Here is a 10261-nt window from a genome sequence, read left to right on the forward strand (position 1 = left end):
ACTGTCAATGCTGGGATGCAAATGGCATGGGTGCATGAACCAGGCACCTGCTGTGAAGGTCCATACGCAGCAACATTCACTCAACGGTAATTGAGGATACACTGTTGGTAAACCCTTGTGTCATCTGGGCAATCAGTTGATCTACAGTCTGATTCTATGTTTTCAAGCCAAACCATTTTCATTTTCTGGAGATAAATTTCTAAATTGGTAGTCATGTGTGATATTTCCTAGTACACATTTTGGTTATTTTTTTACAGTTAAATTTGGAGAATAATGAAGACTAACCAGTATGCACCATTTTTTGAGGATTTCAATAGACAGAGGATAAGGTGTCACAAGGAAACTGCAGCTGATGGCAAAAACTGATCTCATTTTCAGCTTCCGTACCTACAACTTAGCAAAGAATGCCACTGTCTTTGTAACTGAAAATTTTTTTTTCAACTGCTGTTATTGTGCAGGAAAAATTGTGACAGTCACCTGTTACTAAATACAGAAAGGCGTAAATCAGTTAATCATTTCAGTAAGCATTTTTATTTTTCCTTCCAGAACAGAGTTTTGGTAACACAATGGTCTTCATTGCAGAGAATTAATTCTATATTTCATATAAAAAAATAATATTATGTGAAAGTTTCATTTGTAAACATAACATTTTATCAATAAAAATATATATTTCTAATGTTGCTCGATTCCAACCACAAGTTCATGAAGAAAATATGTTCTTCATTTCATCACAACCATTCACTCTTACTGTATTTCCATGTACAGTGTAGTTCTCCCTTTCAGTATTAATGCAAGCCATTTATTGCTGGATTTAAAGGGGTAAAATACATAGTCCAGTCACATTAATGCATTCATCTGTCAAAAGCCCTTCGCAGAGTGGACTGCTGTGAAAGGTACAGGAAGATAGTGAATGAGGTTGTGGAAGGTAGTGAGAGGGACATGGAGCCATGCTGACTCCAGTGCCACGCCAATCTGCACTAGGTTCTTCAGCTGAGGATCCATGCTGCAAACAGATTGATCAAGGTGGTGTCAAAGATTCTTGGCTAGGTTTAAATCTGGGGAGGTTGGTGGCCAGAGGAGTAAGCTAAACTCTTCCTGGTGCTCTTTGAACTATGCACGTACACTGTGAGCTCTGTGACATGTATTGTCCTGTTGGTGGACGCCAAAGTGCCAAGGTAAAAGCAAACTGTATGTTGGAGTAGACTTGGTCCTCAGGGACACATGCATACTTGTGTTGTGTGTTCCAGAATGACAAGAATCACCCAGGGAATGCTACAATAACATCCCCTAGGCCATAACGCTGTCTCCTCTGACATGAACCTTTCCAGTTATTGTTGCAGGGTGTTTTCTTTTAAGTACTTCATGTCATACATGCCAACAGCCATCTGTTATGTGGAAAGACCACCTGTCACCACTTAAGGGACATCCAGTTGCGATGTTGGTGTGCAAACTTCCAACCTTCATCGGTGACGAAAAGCAATCAGCGTGGGTGCATGAACCAGGCACCTGCTGTGAAGGTCCATACGCAGCAACATTCACTGAACGGTAATTGAGGATACACTGTTGGTAAACCCTTGTGTCATCTGGGCAATCAGTTGATCTACAGTTGCATGTACAAATCTCCACAGCTGCTGTTCTCCCTTGTCATCTAAGGTCTGTTACCTTGGCACTGGTCTTGAATAGTGCCATTTTACCATGCACAGTATACTTTAACCAGTTTACTAACTTAGCTGCTTCAGAAATGCTTCCACCCTTGTCCCAAAAGCCAAGGATCATGTCCTTTTGGATGGCAGATAAATCTATCCGTTTTTGCATTACAACAATGGCTGTACTGTTTCCTGTGTCGCTCCGACATGCTTTATATACTCTCTACTGCTGGTGGTGCCACCTCTCATCTGTGAGTAGTTATAGCACACAGATGTTAAACACTGACAATGGTCACATTAATGTGACTGGGCTGTGTATATTGGTCCCTCAAAAGATTGAATCATATGTTCCCTTTACTACTTCTATATTTTCCTAAAACCTTTTACTTCAATGTCTATGTACAACTTGCATGGAACTGAGGCTATGAATTAAGTGATAAAATATTCGTCTTCTGCCACATTCTCACAGGTGGGAGACTTCTAAGATCTTAATATGGATCAGCCTTATTTTCTTGCACTGCCTACTTTTGGGTATGCTCATACAGTCTGATAAAAATGATGGATGCCTGAACTGATCAGCAATGTGACAGTACATTTAACAGCTCAAGTGCACTTACAGTGTATGCATGTCTTCCATTGTGTACTGATGTTAGTAACCCAGTGAGTGAGGTTTGTCACAGTCAGTTGGGTGTTAGTATATAGAAGCCAGTGAGAAATGAGCAGCTATTATATTTAAAACATTGCTTGTCACAAATACTTCACTGTCTGTTCCAGGTATGTCAATTCCCGAGGTTAGGGTTCAGATGGGACCTAATACCACAGCTTAAATTGCTGTGAGTGAAATGAAGAGCTACACTGCTGGCCATTAATATTGCTACACCATGAAGATGACGTGCTACAGACGCGAAATTTAACTGACAGAAAGAAGATGATGTGACATGCAAATGATTAGCTTTTCAGAGCATTCAAACAAGGTTGGCACCGGTGGCAACACCTACAATGTGCTGACATGAGGAAAGTTTCCAACCGATTTCTCATACACAAACAGCAGTTGACAGGTGTTGCCTGGTGAAATGTTGCTGGGATGCCTTGTTTAAGGAGGAGAAATGCGTACCATCACATTTCCGACTTTGATAAAGGTCGGACTGTAGCCTATCGCGATTGTGGTTTATCGTATCACAACATTGCTGCTTGCGTTGGTCGAGATCCAATGACTATTAGCAGAACATGGAATCGGTGGGTTCAGGAGGGCAATACGGAACGCCATGCTGGATCCCAATGGCCTCGTATCACTAGTAGTCGAGATGACAGGCATCTTATCTGCATGGCTGTAACGGATCGTGCAGCCATGTCTCGATCCCTGAGTCAACAGGTGGGGACATTTGCAAGACAACAACCATCTGCACGAACAGTTCAACGACATTTGCAGCAGCGTGGACTATCAGCTCGGAGACCATGGCTGCGGTTATCCTTGACGCTGTATCACAGACAGGAGCACCTGCAATGGTGTACTCAACGATGAACCTGGGTGCACAAATGGCAAAACGTCATTTTTTCAGATGAATCCAGGTTCTGTTTGCAGCATCATGATCGTCGCATCCGTATTTGGCAACATTGCAGTGAACGCACATTGGAAGTGTGTATTCGTCATCGCCATACTGGTGTATCACTCAGCGTGATGGTATGGGGTGCCATTGGTTACATGTCTCGATCACCTCTTGTTTGCATTGACGGCACTTTGAACAGTGGACGTTACATTTCAGATGTGCTACGACCCGTGGCTCTACCCTCATTCGATCCCTGCAAAACGCTACATTTCAGCAGGATAATGCACGACCGCGTGTTGCAAGGCAGGTCCTGTACGGACCTTTCTGGATACATAAAATGTTCGACTGGGGCCCTGGCCAGCACATTCTCCAGATCTCTCACCAATTGAAAATGTCTGGTCAATGGTGGCCGAGCAACTGGCTTGTCACAATACACCAGTCACTACTCTTGATGAACTGTGGTATCGTGTTGAAGCAGCATGGGCAGCTGTACCTGTACAAACCATCCAAGCTCTGTTTGACTCAATGGCCAGGCATATCAACTGTTATTATGGCCAGAGGTGGTTGTTCTGGGTACTGATTTCTCAGGATGTATGCAACCAAATTGCGTGAAAATGTTATCACATGTCAGTTCTAGTATTGGTGTAGCAATTTTAATGGCCAGTAGTGTATATATTTATAACCTTGTTTGTCATAAAGATTCGGCTGTTTCTTCTAAATATGATCAATTTCTGAGATTGTGGTTAGGTTGATGTTTAATAATACAGATTAAAAGATCTTTACGATCACTCTTATCATAAACAATTCACTTTATTTTTACACAACATGAGGGCAGTTCTGAAAGTAACCTCTTTTTAGTTGTAAATAGAAAACTTACATGGAAAAAACTTATTATATACATCTTGAAACTACAACTTTTCATCGTTTTTCAACATAGTCCCCATTTAAATTTAAACATTTGTCACAGTGTTTCATTAACAAACAAATTTCTTTTCCATTAAATTCTGCCATCTAAGCACATAGCCAATTTTTCACAGCATTTTGAAGTTCAGTGTTGTCATTGAAGTTCTGCTACACAAGCCACTACTGTATGTGTGCAAAGAGATAAAAATCGCTTGGTGCCAAGTCTGGGTTATATAGGGTATGCTCAGAAATGCTCCATTTGAATTGCTGCAAAATCTCTAGTTTTTCAGGCATTGTTAGGAGAAGTGTTACGATGCAAAACCACAACATATTGCAACATTCTTTTGAATGGTTCACTTAAGGTCTTCACAGTTTACTGCTTGGTATCTGAAGTGATTATTGTTCCACACTCTATAAATTCAACCAGAAAAACTGTAAACACCATAGCCCTGACCTTCCTTGATGACCAAGTTTGGCAGGCTCCCTTCAGCTTGCTTGGAGAATTGGTACGGCCACAAGATGTCAACTGTTGTTTCATTTCAACATTTATATATGCCAGTAACAATTCTCTTTGAAAAACCTTCTCCTTCTGCATTGTAGCGTGAAAGGAAGTCCCAGGAAGAGACCATTCATTTGGTTTTGTGGACCGCTGCAAGCAATTTCGATATGCACCGGGCACAAAACTTTAGGTAGTCAAAGTTATCAGTGACAACCTCGTACAAAGCTGTACACGTCTTTTGCAGGAATTGTTCAGAAAGTTAAGAACTGGTAAATCTTCAATTTTCACAAACTGTTTCATCAATTTTCTTGACAGGATTATTACTCACAACATAAGGCCTAGCACTCTTCTCTTCTTCATGAATGCTTGTCCTATCACTTTTTAAAAAATCACACCCATTCCCAAACACCTCCAGTCATAATGCCTGGACTGTACAAAGTACACAAGTGAAGATAAACATCTACATTGAAATGACTTGTGCCAAAAGAATTCTTGGTAGTACTTGCATTTTACATTTCGCAGCATTTTTTATTACAGTGCTCATGATTTAAGGTTATAACAAGTGAATACACAAACGAATAAGGTTCATACTTTCACAGATGGATGCTTTTTGAATCAAAAAACATGCAGATGTGACAAAGGGGGCACTCCAAGCACTTCCACACATGGTGGTTACATTCCAACCACCCTTGTACAGTGTGAATTTGGAGATGGTGGGTAGAGTGGGGAATTGTCAGTTGAATTTAAATTTCTGTGAGTGGAACAAAATACCAGCTAACTTCATTTATAAAGCAAAGGAAATTACAAATGAGCAATGTCACTGGGTACCCACCTCTGACTCATGATTTGTCATGTTCACTTCCCATTCAGCACACAGTTACCAGCTGTAGCACATAATGGAAAGCCGCATACACCAAAAGTGCACTTTTACCCAGTATGATACTTCAATGCTATCGACATTGTAGACTGTGGTAGTTCGTAGAGGAAGTTCTCTATTGTCTAAGCATCCCTCCATCACATGTGCTTGTGGTTATAGTGGACAACAGGAGTCCAGTGTTTTAGGTCAGTTGCTCCAATGCTAATGTCTGTGCATAATCAAGTTGCAATCAATTTATTCCACTTTCAGACAGCATACTAATAGCAGTTCTGTAGAAAAATATATTTTCAAGTGAGTGCTTGTGATCCAGAGGTCATGGGGCTACCCTCCACATAAACATCATCCAGATGTTTTAATACTGTAGCAACCACCAGTTGTCACCAGTACCAGCTCCTGTTATTCGCATGGCAAGTATACAGTGCTTTAATATGGCTGTGTCATTTTCCAAAGGAAAGCCTATGATACGCTGGGTGATAAATGTGCACTGCACATCCAATTGATTGCACACTGACCATTTGGTTCTGAGATCCATGAATGGAGCCACAAACAAGTTAAGATAAACCAAATTGTATTATAGATTTAAAATTTTTATCTAGAATCTTCTACTGGTGAAGCTACCAAGCACAGAATGTTGCAGCAACTTGGTGGCTACTAATGCTATTGGGAGAAAATTTCAACTCAACAATGACAAAATTATCAGTGAGATAATTTCTCACCAAGGATATGACATGATGAACACTAAAGTTAAATTTTATGTGAAAAATCAAATATACTACAAAGGTGTTCATAATTTTGCACCACAGATAAATGATGCTATTCAGTTACTTCCATTATGTTGAAGGAAACACTAATTTATCCCATTGTCAGTCCATATCTTTTCTTTATTTTACTTTTAAGTAGTGGGGCTTCATATTCATTTGAAGAAACCTATGTCAACATCTACAATGAACTCAACATCTACAATGAACTCAATCAAAAACCATTAGAAGATTTTCTAATTGCATTCAAAATCTTTGTCACAGGAGAAACTTGCAATCAATAATTCTCAGATTTCATGCATAAACTCAAAGAAAGGGATTTTTTTTCCTTTGTAAATGTGTTAGAAAGGTACTGAGATCAGCTGCAACATTCTTTCATGTAAAAACCAGAGTCAGCAGCTTAGCAAACAGTAAAACATTCTAGAACTTTCATGGGTGCCTATTCTTAATTCTTAGATAGCAAGAGTGCAGTGCACATCTCTCATTTAATACATGGGAATCATACGACAATGTACAAGGTGTGTTCAATAAGTAATGCAACACATTTTTTTCTACGCCAATTTCACTTGAAAAATGCAGAATTTGTCGTGAAAATCTTGAAATATTCCCACTTCAGCCCCTATAGTTTCCAGAAGTTCTGATATGTGGCAGCACTATACACAGCCTTCAAAATGGCACCTGTGACGGAGGTACTTTCCAAGCACAGGGCTGTCAATGAGGGCTTTTTTTTACCCCCCCCCCCCCCCTCCCCAGAAAACTAGAGCATTGTAGGTGTTCATAGGTGGTTGCAGAATATCTACAGAGACCTGGCAGTGAACAAAACCATGCTGATTCATTGGGAAAGGCATCTGTCATCATCGCAACAAGGTTGTGCAAACCTGTCCGATCTCCTGCGTGCAGGCCAGCCACACACAGGTGTGACTCCGACAATGTTGGAACATGGGGACAGGTACAGTCAAGGTATTCGTCTTCACAAGAATGCAAATGAACTTCTCCATCTCCATTACAATGCAAGGGCTCGCACAAGGCACACCCGACTGTTCTTCCTCATCCACCCTACAGCCTGGATCTTGCACCTTCCATCTATTTGACCTAATTAAGGTTGCACTCCATAGGAACCAGTACATAGATGATGAGAACGTTATTAATGCAGCAAGAAATTAACTCCAATGTTGACCAGTAGAGTGGTACCATGTGGGCATACAGGGCCTCGCATTAAGGTGGCGTAAGGCCCCCATTAAGTGGAGATTATGTTGAAAAATAGGGCTTTGTAGCAAAAAGAGTGGGGTGCAACATGGTGATTGGAATCTTGGATAAAACCAACCTGCTTTATGAAAAAAAGGAGAGAAACAGAGAGAGAGAGAGAGAGAGAGAGAGAGAGAGAGAGAGAGAGAGAGATTGTTGCTCCACTTGTAAATTTGCCATCAGTAGGAAATCAGGAGGAATGTCTGCATCATCTGCTTCCGATAATGATAAGGCTTTGTAATTGAATTCTCTCTTCTTGCTCCAAACATGACATGAATAACTAAAAGTATATTCTGCATGGAGAACATTTTGTTCCCTTTCTTTGGAATCCACCAGTCAAGGGTACTTCTCCTTCTTCTACTCCTTCTTTTGCTTTGGCATTTACCCCTGGGAGTTAATCATTTTCTATCTCCACAGGCCTCTCTTGTTCCTGTCATATGGTCCTAGATTTGTGTCTTCCACAGCTTCCTGTATGTATTTTTACTGTCTTAGCACTGACTTTCCTCTCCTTCCAGGCGACTCCAAAGTTTAAAAATGTCCTTGTCCACCTGTTGTCAGGCATTCTCTGTAGATCTCCATAGCAGTGAAGCACTCTATTCTCCAAAGCTTTTCTTATGGAGCATGTAATCTCCATTTGCCTCCATATCTCCTCTTTTGTATCCTGTCTTGTCTTGTTAACTTCCACTTTGCTGATCTGAAACTAATAATGTTGTCACATGTACTGGAGTTATCTACTATTGCTCCCAAATATTTGTAGCTTTTGCAGGAAAAAGAAGAAGAAAAGAAAAGAGAGAAAAAAAGTGTAAGGACCATCCAACAAGACTGGGATCCACCACAACAGCAGTGTTAAGAACACATTGTTACTTTAAGTAGCATCCCACATGCAAATATGAATCGGTCAGCAATGTTAGTTTTAATATCAATACATTGGTCAACAATGCATAAAATGAACAAGAAACACAAGTACTGTTTCTGCTGAAGGACATAATTATGAAAAGTTAAAAAAAGTGAGAGAAGAACTGCATGCATGGAAATAAATTGTAGGGTGAAAACTTTGAGGTCTTGTCCCTCTTTGCATTCAAACAGAGATCAAAACTGCCATAAATATGTGAACAACAAACATTGTCTTCTGGCAACCCACCACTACTTCTGACTATCAGCAGACAGTTTGCCCAGTGGCACTAATTTAGCCATAGAGAGCTGGCAACTGTCCAAAATACTCCAAGTATTTTCCTCAAAATGCTGGTTTTTGCACATATCTGCTACTTCGTCTTGGGCGGCATTTAAAAAAGTAACTGTGATTTACTGATCTTCATGTATTAATTCTCATAATTAAGGGAAATTCCACCATGAAGTTCTTTTCATAATAGTATAAAAACTGCAATATTTGGGTTATGTGAGTTGAGAATGATATTTATTGAAGAAGTTACTTTCACTGCAAGGAGGAAATAATTATTACATTCAAAATTTTCTTACATTTAAGCTAATGATATCAAATAACAACATAGTACATTGGCAGTCTGAATTATAAAATTTTACTTCTTGTAACCCATTATTTATCATCATATATTACTAATTCCAACCAGCACAATTTTTTTTTTTATTTCTGAAATAGTAATTATTGAGTGTCTTCATTACACTGTTGACTTTTCCTGGCTCCATATGTGTTGTTACAGAATAAGAAAATCTTAAGCGCTTTTTGGCACAGGTCCTATAGGGAATTTCTGGCACAGAGGAGGACAGTGCAATGCACTTACAGCTTTGTCAAAATACAAGCTCATGACTGACTACCGATTAAGGCCCTAAATTCATTCTCTTCTTAATTTATGGGACAAAAACATATTTTGTACAGGTTTTTTTTTATAAAAAATGATTCACCACTACATGCGAATATGGTGTATATGTTACCAGCAAACTGAAACCTGACATTTCATGGAGTGCCTATGCAATATATAGAATACCAAGTATCATTAGGCAAGATATGAAGTGCATCTTATTTAATACTTTGTCCAGGCATTTAATAGAATGCCAGTTACATTTCAGGCAAAGCATGAAAGAAAGATAATTTAAATATTTTGAGTTACAAGATCCACAGATACCATGCCAGAACCTCAGTTGTTTGTTTGTACTACAGTAAATAAAGTATACAAGTAGTACAGCTTCAAAGTATACAAAAATTGAAAGTTAAGATTCTGTTATTGTTTTATTATTCATTTTTGATAATTGTTTAAAATTGTTTATTGTACATCAGTAACTGTTAAAACATATATTTCAGGATAAGCCAGTAGTCAGACAAACACAATCATTACAATGTTCAAGTTTTATTTTAACTTTCACTAGCTATATAAATGTTTAATTTGAACATGTTATTTGATAGTAATTTCATACTTTGCCTGTGTTAATTTAGCATTTTATAGATTTCCTAAGATAAGTATTAAATTAAACATTTTGTCAAAAAGTCCTAGGCAATCTACACAATGCCTTGATTTGACACTTCGCTGGTAACATATACAGAATATCTATGAAGCAGAATTAATAATAAATGGAAGAATAAAAATGTTTACAGTTCCAATGTTTATTCAAGAATGCCCTTCCTTTAATCATCTTCTAAGACAGTTGACTCAGATAGCAAGCAATATCGAATGACTGGCAGAGAGCACACGCTGCACCAATAAACTGATAAACACAGTAAACCATGTCAACCAAATTACAAGTTATCACCAATGTCTGCATCCAGCAAAACACATTCCATGTCCAGGGACTTTGGCACCTAAATACAAGCTTGC

Source organism: Schistocerca piceifrons, unplaced genomic scaffold (assembly GCF_021461385.2).
Source record: "Schistocerca piceifrons isolate TAMUIC-IGC-003096 unplaced genomic scaffold, iqSchPice1.1 HiC_scaffold_522, whole genome shotgun sequence".
Classification (NCBI taxonomy): Eukaryota; Metazoa; Arthropoda; class Insecta; order Orthoptera; family Acrididae; genus Schistocerca; species Schistocerca piceifrons.